We start from the raw sequence: 19,491 nt of genomic DNA on the forward strand, positions 1-19,491 counted from the left end.
CCAGAAATTCCCAGTAATTCTGATGACAAAAGTAGAGACAAGAGAACTAATTCAAAAGGTTTGGGCTTAAATAATGAATAAAATACTTGAAAGATATAGAGTTTTTTTAACTTATGTTTAAACACTCATAATATTGGAAATAAGCTATGAAAAGAAATTGAGATGTGGCTGTGTTTAATCTCTGCAGAGTGCTCCTGCCAATATTCTCTACCATGTAGGCAATGAGTAAAGCCAGAAATAAATTCCTCTAGGAAGATGAAAATAGAAAATAAGATAATTTGCTGTGATTTGTTTCTGCCACGGGAATTGTCTGCAATCTACAGCACGTGGAAGCAAGCGACCAGTTGGAACAGCTCTTGCAGAAGCCCTTTGGAGAACAGAAACCATTGTAGGTAACTAAGGCTCCGCTCCTTTTGGAGTAGGAACAGAAAAAGTCAGATTCATTCTGAGACCTGCTCACAGATGAGTTTAGAATGTTACATTTTTAGACCTGGAAGCACTGTCATCCTTTAACCACAAAAGCAATCACTTACTCCAGTTGAGAATAAATAATGTTTTCACAGTACCATAACATTAATCAGTTTAATTGAATATAATTGTCCCTTTGTTGCCACATCTATGCACATTTTTATGAGTATCAAAAAAGATGTACAATTTGCAAATCTGAAGTTCTGGGATGATGTTCACTGTTGGATAAACAGCTCTGGTTTTCCACGTATTTTGATCTTGGTATTGAAATCTCATGAAAGGGTCATGGGATGCTACATGCAAGCTTGTGGCTCAGGCTCCGAGACTGATTTATACTGTATCAAAAGGAGATGTGAGCCAGACAACACTTTGATGCCACCATTTTTCCATTCAAACCCCGTGGGATTTGTCCCCAAGAGGAAGCATTGGAACTACAGCAGTGTACGGGGGGGCACAGTTTGCAGGACTTTCAGGCTTTGAACAACCTAAACTAACATGGAATTTAGACCTGCTTTGCACAGAGTGGGTGACCAGGCATTAGTATCCATGGAGGTCCTTTCCAACCTGAACTATCCTTCGATTTTGTGATTTTGCTGTGTATTAATTGTTCAGAACTGCAGTTTATATTGGTGTCGGATCATGGTGCCGTACAAACTGGGCAAGTCTTCAAGGCTCTTGTTCTAGATCACTAGTTGAATTCTAGCACAACGTAGATTGTAGATTATGTTAAACAGATTTTTACATCTTTTTCTGGAGAAGATGTCCTCTAGGGTTACTGGACCCAATTGTGCACTTGGTCCTTAAAACGTATTAGAGCCTTTCTCAGCCGTTGCCTTCACGTGCCTTTGAGAGGGTCACAAACTATTTCTCAGCTGACCACTGTGCACAACAGGCCATGAGGATCATCCCTCCTCAGAGCACTGAGGGGGTTCGGTGAGCAGAGTTGGCCACAGGCACTGCCCACATCCCACCCGCCCCAGTCCCTCTCAAACCAGCACAGCAAATCCTTCTGACCTCACATTTGCTTTAAAAGATGAATTATCTGCACAATTATTTCACATTCCCTAGTGTCTTGTATTACATCAGTGGAACTGAACACCTCTTGCTTTATGAACAGGGTTTTGAAGAGTTAAATCCAAAAATAGCTACAGGTTATGCTTGAAACTGGATGGAAGAAGTAGAGAAAGGGGAAAGGAAGGTCAGATTATCCCAGTAATATTGGTAATATCCCACGCCTACAAAAAAGAAAGCCTGTGTCATGATAATCCGTTACCCAAAAACTCCGCTGAAATTCAACTGTGATTCAGCAAGAGTAATTCAGGTCACAGTTTAAGCTTTTCATATAATTAGTTTACATTTAATCAGACTGCTGGTATGTAAATATAATTACCATTCTCAGACCTTTAATAGGAATTGTCACAGCACTACCACTAGCTACTTCTCTGGCTCTGCTAAATGGATTTCCTGTTCGTGGACGCTAAGTGGGCATGACAGTTTTCTTGAAGACTCTGCCATGCACCAGGCTGACCCATCCTGGGCAAGACTCTGCCCAGTCACACAGGCTAAACAGGCAAAACCTATTTCAGTCCTAATCACACATGGAATAAATTAATTTCAGCTGGTGTTAATCAGGACAAACACATTTAAGCTAATGCATTACCACCAAACTCACGCACAATAGCTTCTAATTGTGCCAGTAGAGGTTGCCCCTAATGGGATAAATATACACAAACTACGATTTATGTGCAAATGTATCAAAGATCATTTGTGAGCTTTGACAAGGTTTTTCCATCTTACAGTTCACCTACCTGGTCAGAAAAATGAAATATCCTCATTAAAATAGGTGCACAGTGTTCTTTAAAATTAAAGCCATGCCCACGCCTAAGTCTTAGAAAATATCAGCCCAAGTATTTAGAAATAGTGTTAAAACCCAATTTCTTCCTCTTAAATGTTCATTAACTTGGCCTACAATAAAAAGAGCAGGTCAGCAGCAGCTTCGTACATGCACACTCCTCACAGGTGAGCTCTTAAAACAAGACACCTGCAGGATGAGTGACAATTAACTTGATTAAACCCAGCTCAGGATGCAATATGTTGGCATCATTTTTTTTTTTTGGTTGGTTGTTTTTTTGCCTTGCAAGCCCAGACTTGATTACCTTTTATGGGGATGTGCAGTGAATGCAATTACACTAACAGCTGCTCAATATTTGATGAGCAGCAGCCAAAGTTAGCCCAAAGGGTCAAGACGGTGTGAAGCTGAGGGGGAGATAATGTACACTTGCAAATTTTACTTACATTCTCCACAAGTTTAAATTACTTTTAATGAAACATTAACTGAACATTTGACAAATGACCTCCTGAGACTTGAAGTTTCACAGGGAACTTGCAGTGAAATTAAATTAATAGGCAAAATTTTAGCATGCAGTTTTTGCTGTTAAACCAAAATCTTTTTACCACTTAATTTCTCTGTATTATCTTCTTATGTTGCACTCAGATAATTTTCCCCTGTGCCAATAATACCTATTATTTACTCCTCCTTACTTACTAATGGCAGAATGTCTCTGCCCCACTTCCTTTTAGAAAACTGAACATCCTTTGAAAGGTATCTCCAAGATCTTGCCTAGCACCACTAAAACTAAGATTTTTCACAAACATTTAACACGCTCAAAATATTTCCTTTGTGCTACACACTTGTTTAACTTCTAGTATGTTTTACTCCCCAAACAAAAATGTGAATGAAGAAGGTATAGCTTCATTGCTCACATTGCACAGTAAGTCACACAGTATTCATCCTGAAATCACATTAATTTTGTGTGTAACACGAAGAACTCTTTTTGCATTACCTACTTATTCTGGCCAGGTGGGCCAAGTCATTCAAACTCGTTGTTCAAATAAACTAACCCAATTTATGAACAATAAATCTGGCCCAGGCGCAACAGCATGTTTTTCTTCTGTGAAGAAATTTTCTGCAAATTCAGATCAGCAAGCCAGCGCTCCAGTGACAGGATCTGAAAGTCAATCCCTCTGATTAGCATTTGGCAGTGATTTGAAGAACCAGGCTAAAGAATGTGTTCCTGTGCTATTTAATTAATCAGCCATTCTGTTCCATCAAACATCTGTGCTCTGTCTGACCCACTTAAAAATATGAATTAAATAGTTGAGCTTCTTCCTTTTAAAAGAATAATCATGTGTTCTGTACTTGGGCTCCTCCTATAGCACTAACACAACAAATATCCAATAATGATTAAACCGAGCGTCACAGTTACTTAAGCCAGCGATGATCATCCTCGAACCCGGACGTCCTTATAGATCCAGTTTTGCCCATGTTTAATGTAAATTCATTTGTCTGGGTAAATTCATCAGACAACAAAATGAGCTGAGTTCTAGATTATTCCAAGATGAAAGGTAATCTCATTGCATGCGCTGATGGCCAGGCGTGAACTGCAGGTCTCCCTTGTCTGTTTTGGCCTTAAAACAATAATAATAATGTCCAATTCTTCTACCATAAAGACTGGAAGTGGGTTCTGCATGAGCTCAGCGTCAAGAACCTGCTTAAGGTCAGTATGTGGGGTTCCTACACAACGCTATCTCAAATTTCTTTCACAAAGGTTCTCAGAGCATGTTGCTATTTTCTGTTACAAGAACTGTGATTGCTTCTGCAGCCAATTACTTGTGCTCAAAGGGAACACAAGCTGCAGGAATGCATCACTTGATATTATAATGTGTTATAATTAGGTTTGCAGCCCTAATCACTGAGAAGGATAAAAACTTCCCTTGTAACTTATAAATGCCACCATCAACAAGCAACATTTTGCTGCATAAGCAATTCATGTGATTTACACTGGATTTTCTGTGGAGCAGAATTCCATCTGTAAGTTCATCTAATGCTGTCAGTGAGTACAGTGAATTTTGTCCTGCATAAACATTCACTTTTCCAACAAGCAGCACAATTTGGCTGCCCATGGCCCACGAACAGACAGCTTATCCCATTGAGTCCAGAATAAAATTCCTGTTTACTAATCCCTTGTTTTTTGCTTTATACCTGCCTTCCTTCTGCAAAAGGAAGCCAGGAGGTCAAAGAAAGAAACCAAAATCTTAACTGTGTGGGAAAAAAAAAAAAATCTTAGTAAAATTCATCCCTGTTACTTGTAAGAACTGTAACAAACCCCTGCAATTTTACAGGATAGTCTATGACAACAACTACAGATGCTTAAACTTCTTCCCCGTGCACTCAAGCCTTTCTCTCTGTCAAATCCCGATTTGGCTACTCTCTTGCAATGATCTATTTGACTTTTTCAGCAGAATAACAACACTGCTTGATCTGAAAGGCCACAGAGTGGTGGGAGCTTTTCTTTTAACAGCACATGTCCTCTTGCAGACACGTGCACACGCAGCGGGGGAGAAACTAACTTTAAACACGTCCTAGTTACCACAGCCTTAAAAGCATCACTACAGTCAGACACTGACATGTCAGAGGACTAAAGCAGCAAATTGCCAAATAATTGCATTTTTGTCAGTGCCATTTTACTCCTTGCAGGAGTGTTGTAGGTGATAATCGACATCGTCATGATGTAAACAGCAATTGCCTCTGGGCACTAACGTGCAACATGTGCTGGTTTGAGTCATCCCTGACCTCTGTAAATGAGCAGAACTGTCCTGGCAGCAGCGATGCTGGTGACATGGATTAGTCAGCGGCTGCTGTGACTTGACCCGGCTGAAGGACCTGCTTCCCCAGGAGCGCGTCAGACATTTTCTTGTAGACACAGCTGATTTTCAAGTCACTAGTCTTACCTCACCGGAATAGCGTTGCACACCAGATGAGTGTTCAAACATGCCCATTAGGTGATATCTCCCCACCATGCGAGACATGTGCTGAAGCGTGCGATCTCCAGACAGGGGCACACTGTGTGCGCACTGATGCTGCCATCGTGTCTTCTGAGCATCCCAAAACTCCTGCAGGTCCACAGGGAAGAGTATGTGTGTACACCCATAAAGCATGCCCGGTGTGGGATTAAGAAGAACATGGATATTAAATCACCTTCACTGATACTAGTGTGGCTAATGAATTAAGTAAAATATTGAAGTGCAGTACCTACCTACCTAAAAATGTTGATCTTAATTCTCAAAAAATCTGTGTGTCTGTAAATTTACACGACCAGAAAAATTCCTCAACATGCCGTTTTCCCAACAGTCATTTATAAAACTTTGACTACAATTTTTCAGAATTAGATTTTGTTGTTGTTATTGTTATTTTGCTCCTTGCACCAAGAAACAGTGATGATTTGGGCAAAATCATCAGTGCTCTTCCACAGACACAGAGAAATACTGCTACCAAAAAGTAAAATCCTAGAAATCTTGCATGGAGAAAATAAGTGAACAATAATAACTGTGGTAACCGCAGGAACAAAAGTAAAATAGCTTATACTGCTGTGTATTTAGGGCAAAGTCCAAAAACTGGAATTTACATTAGACTAGTTTATACATTCAAGGGGCAAGTATAAACAGAGAAAAAAGTCCCTATGGAACAGACACTTGCTGCTTTAGAAGTCATTCTTAAAGCAAAAGCGTGAAATCAGAAATCACTGCCAGTTATAAATACGGTAAGAAAAATCTTAATGACATGAATTACCTAGCTACTCTTACTAAAGCCCTGCATTCACTTTTCATTTGAGCATTCAAGCACTTGTCAGAAAGAGACAAGAGACAAAAAAGCAAATATTAAACCTGTATGTTCAAGTATCTCTGAATTTATTAAGTGCCTGTTCAGGAATTATGCCTGTGCCAAATTGAAAATTAAACCGGTTGTCTGTCCAAGGTTCTAATGTATTTTTCTGTAAGAGAAGTCTTTTTTTTATTGCTCTCTACATCAATGACTGGTAAAGACAACTAATATATACAATAAAGGGTTCCCCATAGTACTTAGAGATAAAAAGGGTTGCAGTCTGACTTGTGAATGACTTGGTTCTGCGTTCCTCACCTGCTCACAGAACGAGCCCAGTCCCGCAGTGAGGTTTTCCTGCAGAGCATCCACAGCAGTTCCCCCTCCACACTGTCATGCTGGGGTTTAGTGCTGCTCTGAAACGGCTCTTGCCTCAAAGGAGAGCTCTCTTCCAGAGCCAATTGCCTTCATTCATTAATTCCCTTCTCTTCTGAGGCTTCTCGTAATTTCTAGCTGCTGGGATTGCTTTTGTGAAGAAAACAGTCAAAGGGTGAAACATTAAGTAGAAAAACTTCTATTAGGCAAATCTATTGAACTGTCAGATACTTTCTTAGTATTGCTAAGCTGTTTAAGGGGTGAAGAAATGGCCCTGAGTGGAAAGGTTGTTCGATTACCAATGCATGATGCTTTCCAAAGCTGTGCGGATAGACTCCACAGACGGCACTCTGCTACAGTCACTCAAATGCCTTCTGTTCAGCAGTGAAAAGTCCACCCATAGCACCTGCATGGTTTAAGCAGAGTTGGAGAACTATTGCCGTGGTCATTTCTACATGCTGCAGTCCACCAAGAGAGTCAGAAATTTCAGACAAGAATGAGAGTGTCCACAGTGATAACAAGAAAAGCTTCAACTCCCAAATCGTTTACTAAACCAAGACACTTAACTGGGCTCTCTCTAAGCCTTAGGAGGTGAGAGCAAACCAGAAGCCGGTACAGCAACTGCTGTAGATAAATACTAGAAAATGGGTTTTATACTGGGAAGTCTCAGGCCACCTCAGTAGGTGCCATGACCTACCCTCAGTATTATATCAATGTTGGAAGTCTCCACATTTAAGGTCACTGTTGCAAGACCAAAGTAAACAGAAACCTAACCACAAAATTGAGCTATGACTCAGGTGAAGAACAGGCTAACAAAGCCACCAGAAGGACTAATAAATATAAATAATGATTAAATAACACCAGCTTTTAAAAACTAAAATATGTTACCAGTAACTGGTTCATTTTCTAGAAAACAAGGGTGTCTAAAAACCAGCTGTTTCATAATCTAATGAAAAGACAAAAAACATTGCTCTGGGAGAAGCAAGTTTTACTGAGCTACTGCCACTGTTTTGCTTTCATCATCCTCCATTTGGACATCAGATGATCTAACTAACTCAGTTTTGCTTGCCAGATTTCTGTTCATGTGTGAGAAGTAAAACAGCCGGGCATTACAGCATCAATAACGTATGTGGCTGCTGGAAAACTTCCTTCGGGGAATGTTTATTACACATACTGATTGTAGTCTGGAAAACAAGACATACAGGACAGGACAACATACTAAAGAAATTTTGGTCATCCTCCCATCATTAATAACAGTCTTAGATCGCTAAATGATCTAAGTTAAAATGGCTTAACTTCATTTAGCCTTGCAGAGAAAAATCAGACTCCATCACATGTTTCACACACTCTGTGCATAGGCAACAAGTGGAGTCATTAGTTCTTAGGTACTGCAGCAGGGAAAATTAGGGTAAATAAAATCATGAGGGGAAAAAAAGGCTGTGTCTACATAGCAGGGTCACACTCATTTGTAGAGTTAAGTCTGTTAGCTTTCAATCACTGGTTAAGTATGAACTATTTGTTAAAAATAAAGACCACAGATGCATATATAACATAAGAGTTTAAAGTGAAAAAAAGAAACCCAAACCAACCAAACAAAAAAAATAACAACAACAAACCCACTAGACAATGCCCTAACAAATTCAATGCAGTAATTTCACAATCTTTACACTTTTTTTCACAAGCTGGTTGGTAGGATTTCAACGGCTGGATGTCAGATACGACACAAGAGTCACAATGTCACTCCTCCTCACTAGAAGAGTCCATATCTTCTTTTTAGTACCATCCTAACATTTCCCTCCTGTTTCATTGCCAGGCAAATTGATCAGAAGGGATAGAGCATGGGTAAGATATGAGTGAGGTCTCACAGGAGGGTTAAGTATGGCAAGAGCATGACAAGCTGAAGCATGTGATTTAGGAGTTGTAGTGAAATAAAATCCATTAATACAGCAGCTAGCATGTTGTTTGCTATTGTTCTTCAGTGCACAGGAATAAAATCCAACTCTACTGAGCAAATGCCTTGCATGATATTCTTAGTGTATTTCTGGCTGTCAGTTTTGTTGTTCTCTTTGTAGGAATTCTGAAAGACACTCTGTATAACTGAGTGTACATTATTCCCCATAACACATTCACGGCACATTCACAGATCCAGAGCAAAGGATATTCTTCTCTCCAGTACGGCAGCACAAACACAGATTCAAATGCCTGTGTACAACATGATGGAGCAGAAGCATTTATAGCCTGTATTTCAGGAATATGAGAAGTTTCCTGGGCGGGGAATAACTCCAATAAAACTGATAGAGCTGAGAAAAAAAAAAGGGGGGTGGGGTGGGCAGAAAGAGCCTTGTACAGACAGCTGCAAAACTGACTGAAGTTTCTGGGATGCAGTCCCTACTTTACTAGGAATAAAGAATTAAGTTTTTAAAAGTAAAGTGTATTTCATTTTAACTTGTTCATGCTAGCAACTTCATACAGTTGTTTCCAGATCTGGGCAAAACAGAATAACCTACTGACAATTCCTAACAAAGGGAAAATGTGATTGTTTCCCTTTTCAAGAATTGTTTTGTGGTGTGAACCTGGCCACGCTCACAAACTCCACAGAACTTAGAAGTATGCACAGGAAAAGACTTGCTTACCAAAAGACTGAGCTGAACCTGTGAAAAATCATATAGTGCTAAATCCTGGAGTTACAGATGTCCTAACCTTTGGGAAAGCAGAGATGTACATGCTCAACGTCAACTCTGCGGTGGATCCCACCAACTGTCCTAGACCTGAACAGCTGCAAAGGCAGAAAGCTGATAATTAGACTCCAGTTGAAACGCTTTTGCCTGTATTTATCACCAGTGCTGAGGTGCTCGTCCACTGCCACGTGGCATCACACAGTGTGGATCACACTTGCCATAGGTATCATCACTCCTTCCTCAGAACACCAGGAGTTATAATCCCATCAAACCAAACTGAATACACTTTGAGTTTGATTTTGCTTCTGCTTTCATCATCCTAAATCAAATGGGATCGGCAGACTGACAGGCCTTGTGAACAACACAGCAAGCAGCAGCTAGAAATCTCCTTTGAAGTTTTCAGTCTGCTCATTACAGCAGGAAGCAGCAGTCCTGATCATGTGCCACATTTGAACAACCCTGTCCACATCCATGGACGCTCTGTAAAACGTGCTGACGTATTTCTGTTGTTTAAGAACAGATGCATTTATAAAACAAGAAACCCACCCTCACTGCCCTTCACTTTGCCTACCGATGTGTCTCAGCATTTCCTTCAGACTCCAGGCTATAAAAGCACATGCAGCAATGCAAAAGGTATTTTGTGGCTTTATCACCAGTGTTTTACTATAGAGATCAACATATTAGCTGGGCAATGATGCCACAGCTGCACCAATGCACACACAGCTCAGCAGCCTCCATCTCCCCTTCTAGCAGCAGCATGAGGATCCTTCGGCAGGGTTTAATCCGGCGGGGTACAGCAGCTCGCACCAGGACACGACACAAAATGCCACCAGCACATCAGCAAATGACCACCAGTTGCTATTGTCTCTAGACTTGATTCTTAGTGAGAACAAGTATCCATGACCAATATGTCTGTCAATGTTTTGCACAGACCAGCTAACTTGTCACCTGTTTTCCTGCTTCACTCTTTCTCCACCTTTTCAAGGAAACAATATGAACTAGTCCAGCCTCCATCTATAGCCTTTGCAGTGCAATAAACCTAAGAAATTCGTACAGTTAGTAAAAGCTCTAAAGCTGACTTAATATCACGAGCCAGATCTTCATTCTTTATGGCAGGAGGTGTCGCACAACACAGTGGCTGTAATCCCGAGGAAAATGATATTGTTTAAAACTTATCGATTATTAAACTGTTCAAGAATAAAAATTATCTCAATTGACAAAGTAATGCCAAATCAAGGGTCAGCCCTGAATACTTAATCCACAGCGTGCCTATGAAGAGCAAGTAACACAATGAGATAACGATCTATCCAAACTAAGAGTGCATGTGTATAATAAACACTAAAAGGGCATGCACTGATCCATATATTAATCAGATTCATAGCAACAGACCAATTTTTCTCCCTCTGGGGTGTGAAGAACAAGGTTATGAATCATAACAGGAACACTTAAAGATCACACTTGAATAACCTAATTGTGTACAACAATGATAGGATGAAAAGAAACTTAATCAAGCTCTGAACTGTTGTTAGGTTTCATGCTCTTAAATACAGTTCTGTCATACGACTAATAAATTATTTGGATAGAAAAAAATATTGGTTTACCTTATTAATATTCTGAACCTACTCTGCCCATTTTCTTCATGCTTCATCTCTTCATTTGGATAGAAATAAACACAATCACAGAGAAAAACATCTGGGTTTAATGCAAGTTTTGATTCCTTTTTGTTACAAATCACATAAATGTATACTTTTTATAAATTTACTGCCTTATAGATGAACTGGAGTTTTGCTACATGTGAAAACTGTCAGCTAATCTTTAAATATTTATCTTTGAATTCCCTTGGTTCCATGTACTTGGGAATGTTTTCATAAATACATCAATAACTGTCTTGTACAGCTCATTAAGGAAGCTTTTTATCCTTTAGTGTAATAGTTCAGTTTACAGCCGCCTGTGAATCATTTTTATGGACCTCCATTAAGCACACCCTTCAAAGTGCAATTATTTGTCAAATTTTGTAGATACGGAAGCAATCACCAGAGAAAACATGAAAGCTGAGAAGATGCATAAACATTCAGAACCAGAACTTGGCCCATCTCCAGCCGCGTATTCTCTCCTCTGACGCTGACTCCACAGTGAATGAGATGTACTTGATGGATCCACCTACACAAGATAAACGGGTTGTCCAAAGGGCAGGGTGTGCACCACTAGATTACATTAATCCAGACCAGACACCATTAATTTCCTCCTCAAATCCATCATTGCTCTTTCTTTGAGGTCCCAGGACATCACTCCCTCAGTTGTTGTAGTTCTACCGCTTCCCTTACGGCCACATACACCGAAGAGGAGACCTGTGCCGCAGGGGAGAGCTGCACCCACTCGAGCTCCTGTCCAACCCAAAGCAACAAACACCAGCAAGATTCTGCTATAACAAAAACTTACTTATATGGATGTTGCCATTCAACCTCATACGTGAAAGTTATTTTTACTTCCTCGAACTCTGCAAAACAGAGTTAGATAAGTAGCTTTATAAATAGCAAGTTTGGGAGTTGGGTTTTTTTAAATGCTATAAGTATGCCTATGTGCTGAAAACCCTAGAGCGCTTCCTTCAAGAATTAGCTTCCTGGAAACCTTCACTAGAATCCTGTATTTTTCCCCAAATCTAGTTCTGTAATTGAGTTAGACAGATATTTCCATCTGCAAGGTCAGTGTGAATTCGGTCAAACCGGTTCCCTTGCAGTGAGCTGAAAAGCACATGCAACAGGTTTAAAACTCCAGCCCGCTGCATTAACAGCTGTGATTGTCCACACGAGTGCTCTGAAAGGGAAACATAAACCAAACAATAGCACCCACGGCTACACTCGATTGATTCATCTAGTCAAGACGGATGGCAATAATGTCAGAGACAAGGGTAAAGTGATGAAAACAAAGAATTGCAGTAGACTTCTTCCAAGTGGATGATGCTCTTACTGCCAAGGACAGGCAGCAATAGAAACCAGTGGCTTTCCAGCATCCACGGAGTGGTAAGCTGTAAGAACGTATTAACATGATTAATTGCCTGATTTGTGTATTCTGACCCACTGCTGTTGAAATCTATTAAGTATTTCACTGCCACATCTCACCTGCAAGAGCTGTGGATCACAAGAAGTTACATATGTTGTCTATTGTTATATTATATTCATTTCTGAATGTCAGCCTCATGAAAAAAATACGCTTTTGTAACAACACAGAATAGATTTTCACATACACAGATATGGCTCTAGTAGCTTCTGTCACTGCTGAGCATCACATACTACATTTCTTCTAGTATCAAATAGTGACTAATGTTCTAAATACCAAAAAAATATCAATAATGATTTTCCACATACTACAAAATACTACTGCAACTTAATTGTACAGCATGCTTATGTTGTTAAACTAGATATGGGACACTAATCAGTTAGCTACAAGGTAACATACTATTAATGTTTTTAGCAGTCTCATGGAGCGATGGAAGGACTTCTGTCCAGTTACACTGCTGAAGAGAAACAGCAAAGGATGTGGTGGCGGGTGATGGCTGCGTTGTGCACACACCGCTGCACACTTCCTGCATTCCAATATTACTGGTTTCATGGCTCGTCATGTTCATGAAGGCAGCAATAATGGATAATAAAAGGTAAAACAGGAGAATAAAGGAAAAATCTCATTCAAAAGTAAAAGAAAACCTACTTTCTTTTCTTCCAAAGAGGTTTTCTTGCCTGATCTGTTCACTTCATGCAATGTCTAAAAATGGTTAACTCCAATTTTTTGTATTAATTCTTGCTAAATAGGTCATGTCTGAAAGACTATAAACATGTTTTTAAACACTTTGACATTCAGTGCTGCCATAGCTTATATTCTTTAAGATACATTTGCTTGTCACACTTGAGTGGGTGGAGAAAGGGACTTGCGTTATGACATATTTCCAGCTCTCCCTATCTGTACCCATAGCCATTTTTTTCTTGAATACTGTAGCAATTTTTCCAATTACCATGTGCTCTGAGTTATTGTGGAGAAGTGATGCCCATTACCAATACCTGCTGTCAACAGAAGATTTTTCCATGGCATGAGCAGGAGCTTTTAATCTCAGGAGGCATTCAAAGCTCTTACCTGGCTTCCAAAATTACAGCAGCATTTCAAAGCACAGCAACACAATTTCAATGGCAACAACTCTGCATCAAGCATTGAGCCTTGCAGCCCTCTTAAGTCTGGAGATCACGTAGGTTCTCAAGCAGTTGCTAACAGCATGTTGGCAAAGTCCAAAGAGCCACTGGGCAGATCTAGAAAAAAAACATTCAAAACTCAGTATCCCAGCTATGCATTGGGACCGAGACCTACCAGCAATTTTTAGCTTCATAATAACTTGGGCAGAAACGAAATAAAACAGAGCTAAGGAGCTATTATATGCAGCTTAATGTTCCTCCAAGACTAACTAGACTTTGGGTTCTTTTGACAAGATATTCTGCTGCAAACTTAAGTCTTTTTCATTTTGCCATATAATCAGCCATACTATGCAAATGTAAGGTTTCTATACAACATGCCATGGGAGAAATGTTACATTTCATTTACCATCACCTGGTATCTATGATTGCTCCACTTTGCAATTTCAGTAATGAATTAATGCTCATTTGAAATGTGACCTTTTTTTAAATAACCAAGTATCACCTCTTCTATGGAAGAAAAGCAACATGGTTTTAATTCAATGTAGATTTGGCTTCTTGACAATTTGTTGCTTTTGAATAAGCAAAAAAGTAAATTAGTCATGTGCAGTGCTTTGGAAGCAGAAACGCTTGCTCTAAAGCTGAGAGCTGTTAATAAGCATGCACAGGCTTACAAATGAATAATTGTAGGGAACCCAAATGCTGGCCTGAATTTGCAGTATAAATTTAAACACACGATTTACTCAAATATACTGGAACACAGGACACAACAAATTCCAAGAAAAATAGATATTAAGAGGCACATTTTGAATTGGTGTTAAACTTCTCATCTATTTTTCCATTTATCCCTGTAACATGGATCAAATTAATCCTTTGTGTTTCTTTCAAAGCCAAGCTATACTCTTCACTTGAGTAGTTCAGGTTTACAGTGATGTGACAAAGGTCTCTACTTGCTCTGCGGACTTGAATAAAATTACCCTTGAAATTAATTTGCTGTGTTGCATTTTATAGCATTAGAAATACACATTAGAAATCCAGAATATTTTTAAAGGAATATGAATGTTTCCTACCTAATCACTCTGTTCTGTTTCAGCTGAATTTGTTCTTCTTTATTTACAAAATCCACATAATCCAAAACCAGGTGAAACAATACACACATTCAACTACTTCATAATGCTATCAGACACAACCTAATTAAATGCTTTGTAAATATCTTATCCATCCTCCTGCCAATACAACATCACTCCTAGAAAACTATTTGCTACTGCTTTCTCCCGTCAATTTTTCACATGTCAAGCAATGGGTCTTTTGAGACCAGCTTTTTATCTAAATAATCAGGTTGTTAAGGTTTTTCCCCTAGTATTGATTTAATCTTTCCTTCTAATGTATCTGTTTCTCTTCACTGTGCTTCATTAATTCTTCCCAACTGCAGGGGAGAACGACAGAAGGCTGTTCTGAACTGAGCTCACACTTAAGCTATTCCTACCCAAGTCATGCCTGTTAGCAACTTCACGAGTTGCCCAATAGTCTAAAACTGTTCTGATGAGCTCAGGATTGTCCATCTCATCCATAAAGCATTTCAAACCCCACTCTGAGGGATTATTTCTTTTTGAAAGCAGCACTGTCTCATGTTAACAATAAAGCTGAACTACTAGCGGCCAAATCTTAAATGAGTACTGGGGACCATCTTGTAATGTCCCCCTGCACATTTTGCAAGGACCTAGATTTTAAATTATGGTAATATGTCAGCACACACATAAATGAATTTTGTTAAAGGGAGCAAAATGAAACCTTGGTAATGAGACTTCACTTCCTGTTCTGGCATTTAAAAACTTCTTGTAGTGATATGAAGATGTCACCGTTTACAGAAGAGAAAGCTACCAGTTTTTGTGAAAATTACTGCTAATAGGATCTATTGCACTGACTAGCCCTCATAGCATGGGTGATTTGTATGTTTACTCTCTTTGAGAAAAGGGAATATACATGCTCCCACTTCACTCCACTTAGAGATGCAAATAAGAGTTTCCTATGCAAAAGACTTTCCTGGTACTTTCCTAGCTGGTAGTTCACAAAGCACAGGCTCCTCTATTTGCTGCGGGTGCTAATTTCATTAGGACTCTCCGTGTATTATTAACTGGATAGCGAAACAGTGGAGCTGCTGCAGAGATGCTACAAGGTGCGTCAAGAGCTGGAAAGCGCTCCAAAGAACAATCCTGGGAACCAGCAGTCGCTTCTCCGAGCCCGAACAGTGTCAAGGGCGGTGCAATACTGTGTTCTGCGTCACCCCATCACTTCTGGGTTGTAGGAAACGAGACCACTAAAGAAACTTTCATTTGCTAGCCATACTGTGATAAACCAAAGCCTAAATATAGCAGTCACTGTTAAACAGCTTGACACTGTCTCAGTGACTTCAGTTACCATGGCATCTCTTTACATTATACCATTTTATTAGATCTACTGTAGAGTGGTGAAAACTGGGGTTTTAAGCTTTTTACATGCATATTCTTATAAGGTACAAAGAAAAAAAAAGGAAAAAACTCCAGAAAATACATTATTTAAGAAGACACATTTCCTTGAGTTTCCTAGAATAAGCTTCTGAAATGTTTACTTAATGTTAATTTTTTCAAATGTAAATAAGGAAAGGCAAATATCATGCTAAGACATTTGAGCCTAAATATATAAAGTTACTGATTTTTCTTTCCTGACCAAGTGAAGACACTAAAAGCGAAACTTCTCTTCAAATTGCTGAGCACACATCATCTTCAGATCACTTACCTAAACCGCTGGGTTGAGAAGTCAAAACCAACAAACCTGCAGAGTTGTCAGTCACATGAACTGACAGCTGAAAAGGAACCAAGCATTAAACCAACTCAAACACTCCAATACCTAAAATATGCTAATCCCTAACGTAACGATTAATGAATAAAGGATTAGAAAAAATACATTGAAATAGACATATTTTAAAAGACAACTAAAGAATGAAAAGGTACATCATGAGTACTTAGCAGCGGGAGACTTGCAGATCTAATAAAAAACGAGTGTGACTGATTCTGGTTTCAGGCATTCATATTTTTAACAACTTGTTTACAATCCTACATATGGAAGTTGTACATGCTTAATAATCATTATACTTTTAGTAATTCACAGCAACAAACAATCTTATGGAGTTACAACCAGACCACAAATTTAAAGTTACATCCATGCAATATGAAAATGCCATACAGCAAATTATCTGAGCCTGTGCCTGACACAGTTTGTCCGACAGTAGGATTCTATGAATTACAGCTTTTGTTCAGTTGATATATTCCTGAACTGCACCTTAATATTTCTTAGTTATCACTTTATAAAGTTGCAGTGTTGTTTCCCTGAAAAATTATAAGATCTCGATGCAGCACATGGGTCTGGTTAAAAAATAAATTCAGAAGTTCCTAAGCACAACATAAGCAATGTTCTGTGCATCCCCACAACTTAGTGAATGAATAGGTTTCTCTAGGACTCATTTACAGAGTAACTGTCATGGGTGGCTGATTGGACAGAGGTTAAAATTGAATTTACGCTTGTTATAATTCAGAGCACATTCTATTTACTTCATATTAAAAGACGGATTACATTTTCCAAACTATCTCATGTAACCTTCTTGCCACATGTCACAGCGGTAATAAGGCCAGATTAAATGCTGACTAGGGGCTCTGGTTTAAAAAAAATAAGTTCTTGACAGAAGCTCCCATCTAAAATCCAGGTGTTTGTATTGCTGAGCAGCTACCACAGCTCCCAATTATCTTTACAGGTGTGGGGGCTCAGGTTCTTTTGTTTTGCTTTTTTGCTCACCTGCAAAGTTTTAAGAAAAAACAAAACTGCCTCTACATGGCCAAGTACATAATTGTATATTCACAAAAGAGAAAATGAGTGGCTGCACCACAGTTAGTCTTGAGTTACCAAGATTATTATAAACAATCCTAACTCCTGCTTGGGAGGCTCCTGCTGTTCAGGAACTCCATGTAACCTGGTGGACATCTGAACATGGTATGGTTCTTCTGTTGTTGTGCTCCAGGCAGGCAGAGCTGGTCCTCCCCTGGACACACCTCATCCAGCCACATGGAACGTCTCTCCCAAAGCTCCAAACACCGGCAATCAAGGGCTGCTGTGAGACACCTACAGCCAGACCCCGCTATTTATTTACATAGGGCTCAGATATCCCCAGAGAGATATGGTGAACAAGCCAAGACATCCTGAGACATCCCATGCTCTTTCCTGACAATGTATAATTAAAAAACCTACTATATCCACAATGTTCTTTCCCCCCCTCCTCCTATTTTTTTTCATTTTTTCTCCAAAAAAGAAAGCTGAAACCACAAAGCAAAGTAGAGGCAGGAAGAACCTCATGGCACTCGTCCCATCCTCTGCTGCAGCCCCCCAGGAGGCCTGGGCTGGAGCACCAGGGAACGGGGATGTCTCGGGGTACACATATAGCACAGCGGTTTAAACCAACGAGTCAATACAGTCATGATGCAAACTCAGCCCAGACCTTGGCTACAACTCGACTGGTTGTTCAAACTGTGCTGTTGTCCAAACCAACTCAGCTTACTGGGGTTTCTTGCTGGGGGTGCTCAGGCTGACAACAGAGCAGCCAAGCCTGTCAGGACATGAAGGTCCCACCTATTTTAGAAAGTATGGCTGCACTAAAACTTTCTCTATATGCTCTCCCAACAATGGAGAAGTTCTTATGTGAACAACTGCTAAAACAGAGGCTTTGCTGAAAACCCCAATAGGCAGAGTTCTTTCCACTACCTTTGCTTTATGTTCTTTAACAGTAGCAAAGGAATATTTGACGTTTTTAAGACAAAAAGAATGGGGTCTGAGTAGACACTTTACTATGGATTCAAACATTAACCAGACGTAATTCTACAGCTTCAGAACATCAACCTCTTTGTATCAGCCGCCTGGGCAGCAAACACATGCAGCTGTAATCCATGCCTTACACCTCAGATCTAAACTGCCAAGGTTAATCTGTTGTCAGCCTCTCCCATTGGTCATGCTGTAGCTGAAATACATCTTGAATGCATAAGAAACACTCAGAAATCTGAACTGCATATATTGCTGGATCTGGTTATTTTCAGTCTTGTCTTTGAATTAATCTTTTACAAAATGACAAATACTATAGAGAGGACTTAGCAATGCTGCAATGTAATGAGCAGAACTAATCAACTTGAACTTAAAGCAAGTCACCTGCCTCATCTAATAGACTTCCAATTTTTTTCTAAAGACATAGTTGAATCTCCACAACTAATAAAATAAAACCAACCTAATACATGTAAAAGAGGAAAGGCACTTTGGGGTACGACAAGACCCTCAGCTCCTACATCCCTTGTCCAAAAAAAACTGAAAAATCTCTAATTACTAGAAGTGAACACTTAACATCAAAGAAAACAGACAAAAGTCTCCCTTTAACTTATGCTGCAAAAATTCCGTATGGACAGAATGTTTTAATATTTAAATAGAATAAAAAGACCCAGACTCCTCCATCCAAATTCCAACCTGCATTCCCACCCAAGCTGCAGTCAGCATTCTCCTCACATCAGATATTATTAAATTACAAGTCCAGCTATTCACAAAGCCAAAAAATCAATAGGTTTCATACGGCCTTAAACACTCTAAAAGAGATTATTAACAATTCGATGCTGACTGCTGCGGGATGCCTTAAAAACTAACAGGCATCAGTCTCTCTGAAGTAATATCAGTAGCTACTGTGAGAATTTCTCTATTCTCCCAGTGATATGGAAACACTTGATGTCTGATCATGAACTGACAGAAGACTGGGAGTTCTCTTTAAAACAAATTACCACCTATGTATTTAGCCCCTTGGTCAATCACACGGAGCTGTGTTGGCAGAGGCGCTTCGGAACAGCAAGGACAGGGCTGAGCTCTGGTTTTTGTACCTAAAAAACCCACCCCTTAATGTTGTCTCAGACAAGTGTAACGAATTTAAATTGTTTGTGCTCAGCAGTGATTTTGCTAGCAGGGCTGTTAACAGAAATAGTGAAATTTAACAATAATCTCAAACATCTCTAAAAGTATAGAAGTATCCACCATGGAAACTTTACCAATTCCTTATCCAAACTAAGCTATGGAGCACCAA

General features: G+C 39.5%; 1 long non-coding RNA gene across 1 annotated transcript in view; it reads right to left on the reverse strand.

The window, feature by feature from the left end:
- Positions 1 to 10,859: 10,859 nt before the first annotated feature.
- LOC110362338 (uncharacterized) overlaps positions 10,860 to 19,491 on the reverse strand; it is a 45,715-nt gene continuing 37,083 nt past the window's right edge. Inside the window, exons 4-5 of the long non-coding RNA XR_010475062.1 lie at positions 13,306 to 13,475; positions 10,860 to 12,205 (exon numbers count right to left, since the gene is read on the reverse strand). This is a non-coding gene — a long non-coding RNA (uncharacterized LOC110362338). The remainder of the gene's footprint in view (positions 12,206 to 13,305; positions 13,476 to 19,491) is intronic.

This window comes from Columba livia, chromosome 10 (assembly GCF_036013475.1).
Source record: "Columba livia isolate bColLiv1 breed racing homer chromosome 10, bColLiv1.pat.W.v2, whole genome shotgun sequence".
In the NCBI taxonomy this organism is placed as follows: domain Eukaryota; kingdom Metazoa; phylum Chordata; class Aves; order Columbiformes; family Columbidae; genus Columba; species Columba livia.